This window comes from Crotalus tigris, unplaced genomic scaffold, assembly GCF_016545835.1.
Source record: "Crotalus tigris isolate CLP2741 ecotype Arizona unplaced genomic scaffold, ASM1654583v1 scf7180000018921.503499, whole genome shotgun sequence".
In the NCBI taxonomy this organism is placed as follows: Eukaryota; Metazoa; Chordata; class Lepidosauria; order Squamata; family Viperidae; genus Crotalus; species Crotalus tigris.
Genome location: NW_024097274.1, coordinates 255296 through 273427, shown reverse-complemented (window position 1 = coordinate 273427; position 18132 = coordinate 255296).

Genomic DNA, 18132 nt, shown 5'->3' with positions numbered 1-18132 from the left:
AGAAAACATATATATCAAATCATTTCAAGGAAGAACTTTGAATACTCAATACCCATGCTTCTTCTGAGTTTTAACATGCCATCTCTGTTTTCTTCAAGAGATTAAACAATGATTGATATTTACATACAGCTGTGTAAACAAGATTGGCAGGTGTTTGAGGTTTACAGGATCATCTATTTCAGTGAATAACATTTGCTCAACAGTTTGTTAATAATTATTCCATTTTAATTTCAGAGTTATAATATTGCTAGCATTAAGGCTGACAGCATGCATCTCCATCCGTTTGGCTTAAAGGATGGGCTTGTTACATCGCATTTCCTGAAACTGTATTAAAAGTTTTTCCTGACTAGATTGTGCCATCTTGAAGGCTGACTCCATAGTTAAATCAAGCAGGATGCCACTTAGCCAAAAAGCCATATCAGATATTGTGGGACCTACCAAGGACTACTTTTCAAAAATGGCCAGGTCCAGGAATCATTGCAGAGGGGAGAGGGAACAATTTTAAGAGCTAGAATGAACTTGCAACTTGCTTCTGGCTTCTATTGAGGCAGGAAATTGCAGGCCCCAGGAGGCTCACAAGCAGGCTGAAGGGTAGGTAAGTGATAGAAGGTGCAGCCTATTTGTAGACATCATCTGTTTTTGTTGAACTGGCTACATTTGAGACTTTCTTCTCCACATATAAATCTGCCTATCCAATATGAGCTGGCCAAGAGCAACTCTGAGAAGATCTGGCCTTTGGGATTATAGAATTTAGAGTTGGGCTTGGTTCTACCCACCTCTACACACACACACACACACACACACACACACACACACAGAGAGAGAGAGAGAGAGAGAGAGAGAGAGAGAGAGAGAGAGAGAGAAAGAAAGAGAGAAAGAGAGAAAGAGAATGTGTGTGAGAGAAAGAGAGAAACAGTCTCTCTCTCTCTCTCTCTCTCTCTCTCTCTCTCTCTCTCTCTCTCTCTCTCTCTCTCTCTCTCTCTCAATGTTTAGAATGGTTTCTTCCCTGCTAACCATATCCTTGTACCAATTTTGGAGAATGAGAAGTCAAGTAAATTGGAGATTTATAAGGTTTTATCATGTTAGTTGACGCTGAGATACATTTTGTGACTTCTAGGACTTTTATTTATTTGATGTAATTATTGTGCTGTATGGTTTTCTATCATATTCTGTGCAGCTGGTGTTTTAGATAGAGGTAACATGCAAATGATGAAATAAAGAAGTATTTGGAATCAGGGAGCCAAAGAAGAACTAGGGATCTCTGCCAGTGATTCCACCTTGAGAAAAGGACTTACCATGTCCGTTTCTGGGATTTCTTTGATAGTTGAGTATATGATATGTAGTATGTGAATAATAATAATAATAATAATAATAATAATAATAATAATAATAATAATAATAATAATAATAATAATAATAATAATAATAGCAAGAGGAGCTTCCGGTGGGAGGCGACGGCGATGGCGGCTAGCTTTTAGCCGTCCAGCTGGGGAAGTGTCAGAGCCGCGGAGCGCAGCGCGCATCAGCTGGCCCGCGGCTCGGAAATCCCGTCCCGGGCAAAGGGAAGGGACAGAGAACGCAAGAGTAGAGGTAGAACCCCTGAACCCCCTCTGGATTTATTTCTAGAGGGGGTGAAAGGAGTTTTCCCTCGGAGCTCTTGCTGATCTCCGCCTCCCAGCTGTTTTTGCTTCCTAGGAAGCAAAAGAAACCGCCGCTTCTATCTCCGTGTTTACAGCATTTTGGTGAGTAATTTTTAAACGGACGGAGCAGTTTAAAGGATTTTTTTGTTATATTTTAGGTGTTTATTTTTTTATCTTTTGATTTTTACTATTTTTCCTCCTTTTCTTTGTTATACTAGTGAAAGGATTTAAGATGGCGTTTTGAAAGTGTCGGAGTTTTTTTTCCTTTCTCTTTTGTTTTACTTTCCCTTTCTAAGGACTGTTTTTTGCTTTTGCTTTTGCTTTTGGTTTAGAATTTTTTCTTTTGAACTGTTTGCTCTTTTACTACTTATTCTTTGGATTTACTCTGGACTTTTAATGACTATAGTTTGTCTCTTTTTAAAAAAAATTTTTTTTTCTTTTTTTTCCTCCTCCCTTTTTGGCTGGAGGGGAAAGGGAAGTGACAATTGTGCTTTTTAAAATGGCTTCAAAGAGGCAGCAGCCTTCTTCAATACCCAAGGTTATTTCTTCTCCTATAACTTCCACTGCACAGTTACAACAACAATCTAAACATGCACCACCGGCTCAGCCACCACCCTCCCCTCCTCTACCTGGACTTTCAGTACAAGAGGTTAGAGGCATAATGGGAGAGATTGTAGTTCAAATGAGAGAGGAAATGACTCAATTTGTTTCACAGATTAAATCAGAACTTAAATCTGATCTCAAAGAAGAGATAACGGGGATAAAGTCTAAATTGCAAGAAAATAATAATGAACTACGACAAGATATATTGGCAGCTGTTTCAGGTTTGTCTACTGTGGTGGTTAAGCTCGACGCAAGGCTTGAGGAAGTGGAAGACAAAGTTGACTCTTTGGATGACAAAATTCAAGACGTGGAAAGGAAGGTGGACTCCTCACAAGAAGACATTTTGATGTTTCAGTACAGACAGATGGAGTATGCCCTGAGGATTCGAGGCCTCAAGGAAGATATCAATCAAGATTTGGTGGAGGTGGTCCTTACTGATCTGGCGCTGGCCTTGGATATGGATAAAGGAGAATTACAGAGAGAAGTGGAAAAAATTTATAGACTCAACTCTTGGATTGCTAAGCAGAAGAATTTGCCTAGAGATGTGGTGATTTACTTTACAAAGAAGTCCCTGCGGAATGAGATTATACAAGCCTTTTACAACAAAAGATTTCAGATTGCCGCCCAATATGTCATCATTCTAAAGGAAATCCCATCCAAAATTTTAAGAAGTAGAAAAGACTTTGCTTTTTTAACCAATGAGCTTAAAGCTAGATCGATGCCATTTAGATGGGAAATTCAGATGGGTATTGTTTTGAGCCATGCTGGGACACGCTACAGATTGAACACAGTTGATAAAGCTAGAGATTTTTATACTTCGGTCCTGGGTGCAGGCTCAACTTCATCTGGTCGGAAATCTTTGAGTGGTACGGAAGCTGAGCAGCAATCTGAGGCATTAGATTTGGTTTCCGCAGGGATGATAGAAGCGGCAAAGCAACGCCAGACGGAGGCTAAAGAGCAGAGGATGACTCGTGCAGCCTATAAGCGTAAAGAGAAGGAGCAACGTAAAAAAGAGCCTAAAGAGAGTTCTCCTGGAAGTGCATCCCCGCCGGTGGGAGGAGCAAGACCCAAGAGTTATGCAACACACGCAGCTCTTTCAGAGTTTGATGGTGTCTTCTCCAGGCTGCGTGCCAAGGGAGATGGCAAAGTTTTTGACCTGGAATGTTAATGGATTGAATTCTCCTCAGAAACGGAAAAAAATATTTTATTATTTGAAGCAACATACCAACGATGTTATTTGCTTACAGGAAACTCATATTTTACTTAAAGATCAGAAATATTTAGTTAATGCTCGTTTGGGATCTCATTTTATATCTTCTGCTCCTGGGAAGAAAGGGGGAGTTGGTATATATGTTAAACAAAACCTACCAGCTTGTCTGGTAGAATCAGATCCCCAGGGGAGATATGTGATGATTGAACTTGGTATATATGGTAAGAAAGTACTTATAGTTGGACTTTACGCTCCAAATCAACAACAGGAACAATTTTATAAGCAGTTACATCAAAAAATAACATTGCTTGATTATAGATCAGTGGTATTAATGGGTGATTGGAATGGTGTCTTAGATATACAAAAGGACAAGAAAGGTTCCTCTCCTTTTCTTAAACAAGCAAGGCTACCTAAAGCCTTTTTTGATATGAAAGAAGACTGGGAATTAAGGGATTATTGGCGGGAACGTAATCAAGAGGAGAGAGACTTTACTTTTTTTTCTGATAGACACCAATCTTTTTCAAGAATTTACTTTTTCTTGATTACCACGGACTTGTATAATAAAGTAAAGAATGTAAAGATTTTTCCTAGATCACTGACGGATCATAGTCCAGTTTGGATGGAGCTGATTCCAGAGAAAGAGGAAAGAAGATCCTGGAGAGTTAATGAAAATTTGTTTAGACAAGAAAAGAATGTTCAAAAACTAAAGGAGTGTTTAAAGGACTATTTTGCTTTGAATATGTACAAGGGGACTTCAATGTCAATGGTATGGGATGCAGGTAAAGCATTGATGCGCGGTGTTTTGATAAAAATGAATAATTTTTATAAGCGAAATCAGATTCAGAAACGTAGAGAACTTGAAGATGAAATTAAATTAAAAGAAAGGGCTTTGATTTTAAATCCTTCTGATGAGAGTATTAAAGAATCTGTAAAGTGATTAAGGTCACAATTTAATATGTTGATAGCAGACCAAGCTGCAACCAACTTATTATTTATGAAACAAAATACATTTTGTAATGCCAATAAGCCTGGGAGATGTTTGGCTTATCAATTAAGAAAGAAACAGAGACAAAGAATAATAGAGAAAATAAACTATAAGGGTAAATTAGTTTCTCAGAAGGAATTGATTAAAAAATCTTTTTTGGATTATTATCAAAACCTATATAAATCTACTAATATACAAATGCTAGATATAAATAAATATTTAGCTGAGGCAAGTTTTCCTAAACTGACTGAGGATCAGAAATATGAAATTAATGGTTTAATTACTAAGGAGGAAATTACCTCAGCAATTCAACAATTGAAATTAGGGAAAGCACCGGGTACGGATGGGTTAACAGCTGTTTATTACAAAGTTTTAATAGAGGAGATGATCCAACCATTACATGATCTTTTTAATGGTATTTTACAGGGTTTAGAGATTCCTCCTTCATGGCGTAGTGCTTTTATATCATTGATTCCAAAGGAGGATCAAGATCTTACCCTACCAAAAAATTACAGGCCTATATCTCTTTTAAATGTGGATTATAAGATATTTGTAAAAATTTTGGTAAATATGCTTATGAGGGTGGTGCATCATCTTGTGCATAAAGATCAATCAGGATTTATAACAGGAAGGTATATGAAAAATAATGTCAGACAAATTATTAATTTACTAGAATATTTAGACAAGAACAACCAAGTTCCTGCAGGGCTCATATTTTTAGATGCTGAAAAAGCATTTGATCAATTGAATTGGCATTTTATGTTAAGAGTAATGGAAGAAATGAATTTTGGTGAAAAGATATTACAAGCCCTTACGGTAATATATCAAAAACAAACGGCACAACTTATTGTTAATGGAGGTTTGTCGGAGGTTTTTACAATAGAGAAAGGTACTAGACAGGGGTGTCCTTTATCGCCATTGTTGTTTTTTTTAACATTGGAAATATTATTGATCAAAATTCGAGAGTCTCAGGAAATTAAAGGAATATATGTTAATAAAAAAGAATATAAGTTGAGAGCTTTTGCGGATGACTTGGTTGTTACTTTGTCGCAACCTGATTATTCTGTAGTAAACTTATTACAGTTGATTCATCATTATGGTTTGGTCTCTGGTTTTAAGATTAACGTAAATAAGACTAAAATTTTACCTAAAAATATGTCGAGTCAGGAGAAGCAGATTTTGGTCAACTTGACGGGTTTTGAGATTGTTAATAAGGTAAAATATTTGTGGGTGATGCTGTCTGTTTCTAATGCAAAATTATTTAAAAATAATTATGAAAGGTTGTGGGTCAGGGTACAGAAGGACTTGAAGAATTGGGAAAAGTTGCAATTATCCCTCATGGGAAGAATTGCAGTGATAAAAATGAATATTCTAACCAAGTTTCTTTTTTTGTTTCAAATGTTACCAATTTTGAAAAATGAGATTAATTTAAATGAGTGGCAGAAGGGTCTCAACAAATTTATTTGGGCAGGGACAAAACCAAGGGTTAAGTTTAAAATTATGCAAGACTTCCGTGAGAGGGGTGGACTTAAGGTACCAAATTTGAAATTATATTATGATGCGGTGTTTTTAACATTAATTAGTGATTGGGTAAATTTGACAAATTCTGAGATACTTTACTTAGAGGGATGGGATTTACTTTATGGGTGGCATGCCTATTTAATATTTAATAAAAAAATAGATTGGGCTTTTAAATCTCATATTTTAAGAATTTCTTTACTTCGGATTTGGAGAAAATATTATAAAAGTGATTTTAAAGTACCATTATGGGCTATACCTTGGCATGCGATAGAAGGAATAAAAAGAGGGGTTAAAATGGATATGGTGTCTTATAGACAGTTACTTAAATGGGATGGATAAAACTGGCAATTAAAATCACGGGAAGAGTTAGCACAAGAAAATTTTACTTATTCTTGGTTCCAATATAGGCAACTATTAGATAGATGGAAGATGGATTGTAAGGTGGGTTTTCTTAGAGAAGATGAAAATCTTATTAAGCAACTGAAGGATCAAAGACAACCCCACATTAAGAGAATTTATGGGGTTTTAGTTGAATTGGACTCAGAAACGGAACTAATTAAAGATTGTATGATTAGATGGGCGCAGAATTTTTGTGAGCCAGTTTCATTGGACACCTGGGAAACTATTTGGGTGAGAAATGTCAAATTTACTCAAGCACAGAACTTAAGGGAGAATTTTTATAAAATGTTTTATAGATGGCACCTTGATCCACAAAAAATGTCTTATATGTATCCTGACGTGCAACCCAAATGTTTGAGATGTGGTTATAAGGAGGCTTCCTATTATCATATTTGGTGGTCATGCAGAGAGATAAAAGCATTTTGGATTAAAATATGGTGGAATATCCAGAGAATTTTTAGAAGGAGGGTAAAATTTACTCCGCAATTATTTTTGTTAGGTATTGTTACAGATTGTGATACAAATGAGGTTGTATTGATGTTAAACTTGATCACAGCCGCTAGGCTGTTAGTAGGACAATACTGGAAGAAGGAATCCTTGCCTACATTGCAGGAATGGTTTCTTAAAGTAGCTTATCTGGCAGAAATGGCAAAGATTTCGGCTTTCTTAAAGCAACAAACGCAAGAGAAGTTTTTTGCTGTTTGGGATAAATGGATAAAATTTATACAATTTAGATTGGGTATACAAAAATATTATATAGTTTTTTCATAAGTTTTATTTTCATATATATTATAGATAATTTTTTTATATATATAAATATAAAGTTTTTAATTTAATTTTTATTTTTATTTTTTAAGCCTATATTCTGCTCTGGGAAGCTCAGGGGGGGGGGAAGGGAGGGGTTTTTTTTTTTTTGGGAGGGCTGGGGGATGGGTTTTTTTTTTTTTAATATATGTATTGTTTAGTTTTATTTTTCTGTATATGTTGTATTATTTTTCCTTTTTTGTAAAATTTATAAAACTTTTAATAAAAAAAAAAATAATAATAATAATAGCAAGAAGATTGCACAGACTGATTACAAGCAGCGGCATGACAAAGTAGCAACAATGGTGCATTGGAAGATCTGCAAAAAATATCATTTGCCTGTAAGCAAAAACTGGTGGGATCATAAAATAGAGAAAGTCATAGAAAATGATAAAATTAAACTGCTCTGGGACTTCAGAATTCAAACAGACAAGCACCTGCAACATAACACCCCAGACTTAACAATTGTCGATAAGAAAGACAAAAAAGTCTGGATAGTGGATGTGGCAGTGCCTGGAGATAGCAGAATAGAAGAGAAAGAACTGGAGAAGATAACAAAATACAAAGACCTACAAATAGAAATAGAAAGACTGTGGCAAAAGCAAGCAAGGGTAGTACCAATAGTCATAGGCTCCTTGGGTGCAATCCCAAAACAACTGGAGCACCACTTGAACACCATTGGCATTGACAAATTCGCTATTAGTCAATTGCAAAAGGCGGCCTTACTAGGAACTGCTTCCATCCTGCGACGATACCTGTAATACCATCAAACATCCACATCTGCCTATCCCAGGTCCTGGGTAAGGACTCGATAGGTAGACAAAATGCCAAATCCAATCTGAACATCTGGCTGACTGTGCGATGAATGATAATAATAATAATAATAATAATAAAAACTAATTTTGAGATTGGGGCAGGAGTGGGTGTTGATTTTTTGACTACAGAGAAGTGAGTGTAGTCTGCTTTAATTATTGTTTCTGAATTTATTGAGCCTATGAATTTAGCTTTAGAATCATAAATCATAGGGTTGGAACGGATCTTGGAGGTCTTCTAGTCCAACCCCCTTCCCAAAGCAGTCCTTATTCCTTCCTGGTCAAATGGTTGTCTAATTTCTTTTTCTTTTTTGCAAAACTACAGCAATGGAGCACCCCAAAATCCAGAGGGGCAAGCGGTTCCATTTATTAATTATTCTCACTATCAAGAAATTTCTCCTTAGTGCCAGATTAAATCTTCCTCTTTACTGTATTCCGTGTTTTGTAGCTTGGGGGAGTTGGTCTTTTCAAATGGGAATTGTAGGTAAATTCTATTTTTCTTTTAAGAATAGCATAAGAATATTGCATCCAGTTTTGGTCACTGCGATGTAAAAAAGATGTTGAGACTCTAGAAAGAGTACAGAGAAGAGCAACAAAGATCATTAGGGGACTGGAGGTTAAAGCATATAAGGAAAGGCTGCTGGAATTGGGTATGTCTAGTTTAACAAAGAGAAAGACGAGGGGGGACATGATAGCAGTGTTCCAATATCTCAGGGGCTGCCACAAAGAAGAGGGAGTCAAGCTATTTTCCAAGGCACCTGAAGGCAGGACAAGAAGCAATGGGTGGAAACTAACCAAAGAGAGAAGCAATCTAGAACTAAGGAGAAACTTCCTGACAGGTAGAACAATTAACCAGTGGAACAACCTGCCTCCAGAAGCGGTGAATGCTCCAACACTGGAAGTTTTTAAGAAGAGACTGGACAGCCATTTGTCCGGAATGGTATAGGGCAGTGATGGCGAACCTTTTAGAGACCGAGTGGCCAAACTGCAACCCAACACCCATTTATGCATTTTCAGGTGCTGGGTGGGTGTGGCCCATTGGGTGAGCATAGCTACAGTGGTAATGGCAAACTGGGTGGGACTAAAAAGTGCAATCAATCAATTCCAACTTTGCAAGATCTTTTTTTTTTCTGCGAGAATTTGAAATTGACTGATTGATTGAACCTTTTTTTGTATGTACACGGCAGTGGAGGCCTAAAGCGAAACGGTTTTATAAAACCCAGCTGAAGGCCTAGGACTCTGGCGACGGCACATATGCCCACAGAGAAGGCTCTGAGTGCCGCCTCTGGCACCCGTGCCATAGGTTCGTCACCACTGGTATAGGGTTTCCTGCCCAAGGTCCCTTCCAACTTTATTATTATTATTATTATTATTATTATTATTATTATTATTATTATTATTATTATTATTATTATTATTATTTATAATCAATATATTGATTGATGTTATTCACATGTCCATATGGCTTAAGAGTTACCTGATGGATGCAAACAAATATTGCCAAAACCTGAACATCTGGAATTGGGCCACAATAAGTGAACAACCAAAATGAGTAATTGCATAAAAGGGAGATTGTATATAGATTTCATTCTGTATATATTCTTGCATTTTTAATTCAGACTTTGTTTAGAAATTATTGAGCATGTAGAATTTTGCAATATTTTTAAGTCAGCTATTCCCCCTCTGTACACACACATTAAAAGATAATCCTGATGTTGTCTAGTGTCGTTATCATCATCATCATCATTAAATATTGTCTACCCACTCCAGGATGAAGGTCTCTTCTGCATGTTTCCAATCTACATATCCTGAGCTTTCTTTTGCCAGCTGGGCCATCTTTCTAATGTATTTCTCGTATTGCAGTGCAAGAATCTTTCTGGACAGAGTTAGGCAAATGCATCAAGACTGCTTTTTTTACACTCAGATATAAACAGCCTATACATTACTGGAGCAGATCAGCAAACTGTCAAGAATAAAAGATAACTATAAAATAAAAAAAATAAATTAATAAATTCAAAACAGTTTGAAATTTTTCCCATTTTTAAAGGAAATCAGAAGGCATATGGAACAATTATCAGAGCAGAATGAATTCTCAGATTAGTTTGAATGGTATAGGAAAAATATATTAGACCCTATTTTTTAATAAAAGAAAAGTTTCTGCTGAGTTACTTATTTCTATGATTTCCTAGGAATTCTTCTGAATTTGTTCTATTATTAGAAAGAGTCTTATTTCTGTTGTATTATGTGAGTGACCAAGATTTTTATTTAGCCTGATTCCCATTTCCATTTTTTTTACATTCTTATTTAATCAATACAACATGTCAACAGTCCTCAGTATCTCTATACAGGATCAGTGGGGAAAAAAGCATTCTGCAATACAAACAAACTGCTAGAACAGTGGTTCTCAACCTGTGGGTCGGGACCTCATTTGGGGTCGAACGACCATTTCACGGGGGTGTCCAAACAACACAGTCCACCATTTTTTTCCCCTTTTCCTTAGCTGTGCTACTCCCTTTTATTCTATTGGCTTTTGAAAGCCAATAGAATAGGCTCTCTTGAATAGAGTCTAATTCTATTGGCTTTCAAAAGCCAATAGGAATTGTCCAGGCTGTCTCTGCCCTGCTGAGCCCACCAAAAGTCCCATTCTGCAAACGGTGCTGCACCAGTTGAGTAGTCCCCGATTTACGACCGGTTGGGGGTCACGGCATTAAAAAGGTTGAGAACTACTGTGCTAGAAAGATACATTTACCCAGTACTAACTAGTCTGAGTTGGATGAAGGCAACTTTCTGTATTAAATGTTGAATAATGGAGGTGAGAGAAAGGAGATACAATGCAGAAAATATATTCTGGGGTTTTTTTCTACCTGTTCCTATTCAAGAAGAATGTGAGTTTCACATTGTATTCCAAAGGAACAGAGAATTTCACAGAAACTCTCATGAGAACACTATTTTTTTGTTCTTATTTTAATACAAAGTGGCCAAGAAATATATGTGAATACCTTTTCCCAAAACAAAATGGTATAATCGTATCTCTAATAGTTTTTGAACACTTCAGTTTCATCTCCATGGAAAATCTCAGGGCTGAAGCTCTAGATGGCCACACTAGATGGCCAATAAAGCATGAAGTTAATGGAAAGATAAGTAACAGAAATCTTAGCACCGGTAGTGGTGAATCCCTTGTCCTCTAACAATAAAATCAAGTCAAAAACACTTGCAAGAAGAATTCTGAAGAAATTCACAACCATCCTGCAAAATCAAGGAGAGAAAATAACCAAGAAACAGTTAGGCAAATTTCATCAAAGCAGTAATAGTAGCCGGAGATGTAGAGAAGAATTAAAGTTCAGATTTGTTCAGAATTAAAGTTCAGATTAATTAAATAAATAATAGAAGTGCAAATTACACTACTCATATAGAAATTCTCTTTCAATGATGGCTTAATCCTTCCTAAAAGAAACCCTCCAAATCTATCATATTGTTTTAATTGTCTCCTAGGAAAGGCAAGTTTTGAGATGAGTTTTACACAAAATGATAGTGAATAAAACATCTCCCTGACCGAATCTGATATATTCCCCTTGGAGAAACATCTCCCTGACCAAATCTGATATATTCCCCTTGGAGGAACAGTGGAAGCCTCCTTTCATTCTGCAATACGGAGAGAAGAATAGCTCATCCTGACACTTGAATGGAGACAATGGTACTTCACCAATAGGTCATCTGTAGAAACCTGACATTGTGCCTCTGAGCACTGTCACTGCAGATGATAACCTCTCATTTGTTCAGCCTTAGCTGCAAAATGATCACTGGGAATGGATGTATTCTTCTGAACTATCCCTTATTCTTCTGAACAAACACAAACTGCAAAAGGCTAAATTGCCAGCCAAACAGTATTTCAGGGAAAACCAGAATGCTTGTGAAGAAATCTTTGTTTTCAAGACTTGTTAAAGATTTTGGGCCTACACATAGAACAAAGAAAACAGATAAATGGAACAACCAAGAATACATTTTATTTATATACTGTACATAATAATGGAAAAATCACAATTGACTAACATTAGAGGACATGGGTGAAACAGTACCCTTGTTAAGTGCTGTCTTGCATTCTTGTAATAGTATTTCATGGCGTCCACCAATGATTTTGTAAACCACTTTCTCTCCATTCCTTTCCTTCAATTCCACTACTGTACCAACTTCCTTGGGTCATTTCCCACTTACCTAGAAATAAGCCCCTGCTGAAATGAATGTGACTTACTTACAAATGAGAACACATAGATTTACATTCTTTAGCTAGATTTAGCCTTACATGTCAGAGATGGGCAATCTTCTGGAGAGATGTGAAATTAACATTATATTGTTGTTATTTTAATAGGTTTCCATACTCTCTTTACAGATTTTATTTTTCTGGGCTCCAAGATCATCTCAGATGGGGACTGCAGCCAAGAAATTAAAAGACGCTTGCTCCTGGGGAGGAAAGCTATGGCAAATCTAGACAGCATACTAAAAAGCAGAGACATCACCCTTCCAACAAAAGTGCATATAGTCCAGGCCACGGTTTTCGCAGTTGCAATTTATGGCTGTGAAAGTTGGACCATAAGAAAGGCTGAGTGCCAAAGAATTGAGGCCTTTGAACTATGGTGCTGGAGAAGACTCCTGCGAGTCCCTAGGACTGCAAGGCATTCAAACTGGTCAGTCCTAGAAGAGATCAACCCCGACTGCTCTTTAGAAGGCCAGATCCTGAAGTTGAAACTCAAATACTTTGGCCACCTAATGAGAAGGAAGGACTCACTGGAGAAGGGCCTAATGCTGGGAAAGATTGAGGGCAATAGAAGAAGGGGACTACAGAGAATGAGATGGCTGGATAGAGTCACTGAAGCAGTAGGTGAGAACTTAAATGGACTCCAGAAGATGGTAGAGGACAGGAAGACCTGGAGGAACGTTGTCCATGGGGTCGCAATGGGTCGGACACGACTTCGCAATTAACAACAACAACAATACTCTCTTTCTTCCAGGAACACCAGATTGAATATGCAACACTCCCGCCTTCCATTTTCTTTACAAAATCCCCTCTGTGATATACAGTAAGTCATACCAACAAAGAGTGACTGGCCCAATGTGAGTCTACTTGGTTGAAATGGACTGGAACTTGGTTCTCTGCAGGCCCAGTTTAACATTTATCACAGACTCAGTAACAAAATAGTCATTGTAGTAGATGTGGCTAATCAAAAGTCCATTTACCAGAATTAATTGATTATATGCCATCAAGTCATTTTTGACTCCTGGGAACCACATGTATAGATTTTCTCCATGACAATCAATCATGCTGTCAGGCTGCGGCCCGATACTGGTCCATGGACCGGGTTGTGGACCCCTGCTCTAGACAACTTCCTAATCAGGATGGAAGAAAGGCTTAGATTGAGGCAAGCTGGCTTTCATATGACAATTGTCTTTGTGCAGCAACAGATACTGTAGATAAATGTATTTCAGTTATGCAGCACTAGTAAGACATTTTAGGAAACTAAAATCTTCTCTTATTCTAAATGAAACTATATAACCAAAGGATGCTTTTACTCTTTCCAAGCATTCCCAAGTTTCCCAAATGGTTTGGGCATTTGGGCAAAAATAGATTTCTTGGGAGGGGGGGGGAACAAAAAAATGCAATGTCCCTATTTTTATTGGTGAGATGTTTGCTGGCATTTTCCAAGCCTTCACATCTTTACAATGACACCTGAGTTGAACTGCAGCTTAAAGGAGTGACTACTTCTATTCAATATTTAATATATTACAACAAAAGTTTAAGGTTTAGCTTGCTGCTGAACGCTGTTGCAATTGGTATCTAGTAGATTTATGTTCCTGGAGATCTGCAGAGGCATTGCACCTCCTGATATCACAGAGAGAGAGAGAGAGAGAGAGAGCCTTAGATTGTCTGTGGCCTCTCTGACCTTTTCTGTCCATTCTATCTGTGTTATCAATTCATCTTTTCCCACAATGTTGACAAGTGGGACTCTATTGCACCAGTTGACTTGTGTCAAGGATTCCCCTGTGATCTAATCCTCTCTCTGCCTTCCTTGCTCCTCAGGGCTGTCACCGCAGAGAAATGGCTACATGGCAGGGCAGAGCTGATATCTCAAAAGGTGAAGGTTATGAATCGACTAGAAAAAAAGGACTAAAAAAAAAAGAGGGCCGATGGTTAGGAAAGTCAAGCTATTGAAGTATACAATGCGCCAAGATGGACCATTTATTCTTACCCCGTGCAATTTAAGGTTTCTCAGTGAAGATAAATAAAACTATGGCAAGCCAATGCATGACAGCCTTCAAAATAATATAATAGCTTTTGCAAATCTTGGCAAGTTTAATAGGAATATAAAAGGTGTTTTTTTTCTTTTAGCAAGATTAGATTATTTGCTTGTCAGGTATGTGCGACATAAATCAAATGTTACTGAAAACAGCAAACCTCCTGGAAAAAAGTGCATTGGTTATATCTGAACTGCGATCATACAACATTCAAAACCACACGGACATTGAAAGAAGGTGATAATTATTGTCAATCTCAAACAATCACAAATGGTTTACAAAAAGTAATGTTTGAAAAGCTGAGCAACTTAATTTTATAAAATATATTTTTCATAAGGATGGAGGCTGAATTTTTTTTTTCTGGTTATGAATATTTAAATTGGGTAAAATTTGTGAAGTAAGGGCCCAAAGGTTAAATTAGTAACACAATTGTTTTAATATGCACAGACATTTTAATGTATTTACATACATTTGTACATATTTCAGATTAAACATTTTAATATTTTTTTTTACTGTTTTAATGCTTTTTACTGTTTTTATCATTTTAAAATATTTTTAAATTTTTAATTGTACGGTTTGAATTGTGAGCTACCCAGAGTTATTTGCTGAGATGGGTTTCTATAGAAATCAATCAAACGAACAAACAAGCAACAAATAAACAAATACTGATGCTGAAACTAAGCATGCTGTGATCTGATAAAATACCTGGTAAGTCCATAGAATAGATATAGCAGTAGATAAATAATGCATAACCACCAATATGGCCCAAATGCCTTAGTGTTTACTCAATTCAGAGACCCTCCTGATTTATTAATTCATAGATTAGTCTGATTCCTATGATGAGAGATTTCAGCAAACCAGAACTTTGATTTGATAGGAGCTATTTGCAGCTTTGGGATAGCATATTTCGCAATATAGGGACTCCCATGTGAGCTGTAGTAGAAACTACTGATGGTAATAATAGTTCAGATATTAAAGTTGATTAGCATTTTTTTAGCCTTAGATCAGTGGTGGCAAACCTTTTAGAGACCGAGTGCCCAAACTGCAATGAAAAACCCACTTATGCATTGCCGGGTGCCGAGTGGGCGTGGCCACCAAGCTGTTGGCTTGTGCTCACTCGCTCACTTCCTGTCCGCTCCAACTCATGCTCACTCTCAAGCTGTCTGCAGCAAATGCTGCTTCCACAGAAAGTTGCTCCTTTTATAGCCTCTCGCCTATTACCAGACTGCACATGTGCGGAGAGGAGGAGGGAGCAGCTCAGCCCAGCAATGGCTCGCGTGCCACTAGAGACGGCTCCGCGTGCTGCCTGTGGCACATGTGCCATAAGTTTGCCACCACGGCCTTAGATCCTCCCATGCTATGCAACATATTGAGCAGCAAGGGGTCTCAGTGTTTTCAATTTTGGGTGGATACTTCATGGTGATGTTTAAAATTCTTAAGTCACCTATGAATTTTCTTCACCATGCATTTCAAGGGTGAACTCTTGGTTGTTGGGCATGGGAGGAGGAAGTTTTCCACTTCATTGCACATTGGGAATTTGATTATTCTCCTATAAAATATATGACCTGAAAGTTGCAGTCTTCTACATGCAACAATGTTATGTAATTTGCAGGACTAACTCTTTTGAACCACTTCTTCATTAGTAACATAGCAAATTATAAGATTCGACAAAGGTATGTTTGTTGGAAAATGTTGAATCTCTTGTTAATGCTAGCTGACACCTTTCAGTCTCCCTGGCATAAATAGGGGTTGGGATCACTATAGAGGCAAGCAAACAGAATTTAAGTTTCAGTGATAAAGATGATGAGGACCAGATTTTATTCATCTTCTGGAAAACAGCTCTGGTTTTTCCAATGCGGCACTTGTAAGCTGGCTCTGCATCTCCATTTCATGCTATTACACTAACCAAATAGGTAAACCTTGCTAGTTCATCAAGTCACCATGAATCAAGTGTGATTCTTCGTATCTGTGTGGTGGAGTTCACATACATGATCTTTGATTTCATGGCAATTATCCTGAGGACAATTTTGGTTGCTTCTTCATCTAAAGCAGTCGTCACTTGTTGTAGTTTCATCTCGTCATCCTCAAATAAGGCAATATCATATGCAAAAATGCAGGTTGCCAAGACAGTCTTGGTCAGAATAATGAGTCCCTTTCCCAATGAATGATGTTGATTGGTTAACATAGTAGAGGGTCACAAGGAACAGGAACAGTGATAGAATATAATCTTGTCTAAATTGGGTACTAATTTCAAAGACGTTGAATGCATATTTTCTACTTAGGTGGCTGCAAAGTGGCATATACCAATGTCTGAGAGAAGAACAAGCTAGATTTCATTGTGAAGGATGCTACTATGAATAAATCTTCACTTACAAAATATCATGGAGCACAGAATATTAAGACTGATTAGACAAGTTTTAAAAACCAGAATTTCCTATTCTTCCTATTCTTCTGATGTTGCCTCCATTTTGTTTTATTTCCAGAAATATGATCATGGGGAAGATTTTAAGGACATAAAAAGTTTTCTTTTATCATCAGGCAGATGGTTTCTTTTTCTTTTTTTCAGATTTATTTTAACCCACTTGTCAAATTAACCAAATTAAGAAATTATAGATATTTTCATATAATTTTATAATTTATAGTTCTATTTTCCACACAGAAACTGAATTAGAAATTGTACTTAAGGTCTGACTAAATTATAGTTTTGCATTTAATAAATATACAACATGACAGTGTTAAATGAAACACATGGTATGCATAGAAAGAGCGTGTATATTCTTGTAGCAGCAAATCACTAAAAGATGCTATAAAATGATGCACATATTTTGATTTTTTATCCATTCATTCCACCCAATGCCAGTTACACACACACACACACACACACACACTAACACACAAGCTTCATGAGCAATATTTTACATTTCTATTCTGTATATGATAACAGTGCAACTTAATTGCCTCAACTTTTTTTCATTCCACGTAAGAGTACAATCAGCTCTACTCACAAGAGTACAAAAATAGCTCAAAACCTCAGCCACAGAATCCCTCTTTCTTTCTGGCTTTCAACCATTCTGCATGAAGTTTCTGATATAAACTCAGAAACTTCCACTAAGTATTCCTATCTAGTTCGGTATTGATTGACCGATATCTAGCAGCTTAAATTATTTCCATTTTTGTGAATATAGAAATTTCCACTACAAATGTGAAAGGCTCTCTCCCATTTCATTTTAAGGGTGCAAGCTAATATGAAAGCAGCTTATAACATCAGATACAATTCCTCCAACTCTTATTTTTCAGACTTTTACCTATATTACCCAGAAAAGAGTTTTAATAAAACTTTCAACTTTTACGTTTTGGAGTTTCTATGGTGTGTGTATGCATGTGTGTGTGTTTGGGTGTATAATGGACTGGAGGACTATTTGATGGATGCTTTAAGATCATATCCATGATTCTTATTTTTTAAAAAAAATATATAGTGGTAGTGTGTGAGCTGTCAGTTTCAGCTACATTTTATATCACTTCAGTTAGACATTACAATCAAGGTAAATTATTTTTTTTGCTACACTGCACACTGTTCTTCAATATTTCTAGTTGTGGCTTGGAAATAAACAGACTTACACATCTCTAAATCTGATTTGCTGAATACATAGGAAGGGGCAGTCTGGTGTTGCCCACCAAGCTCATCAACCCCTTTTATCAGGCTAATTTTACAATTAGGAAACTTGAGCATCCAGACCAACCAGAATAAGATCGGGTTATATCAAGCCCTATGTGCTACCCTTCCAGTTTTGGGAGGTGACTCAGTACAAAGTATTGGAAAGAGCCGATGGCTTTCTAAAATGCAATCCAGCACCAGGATCCTGCCCTTGT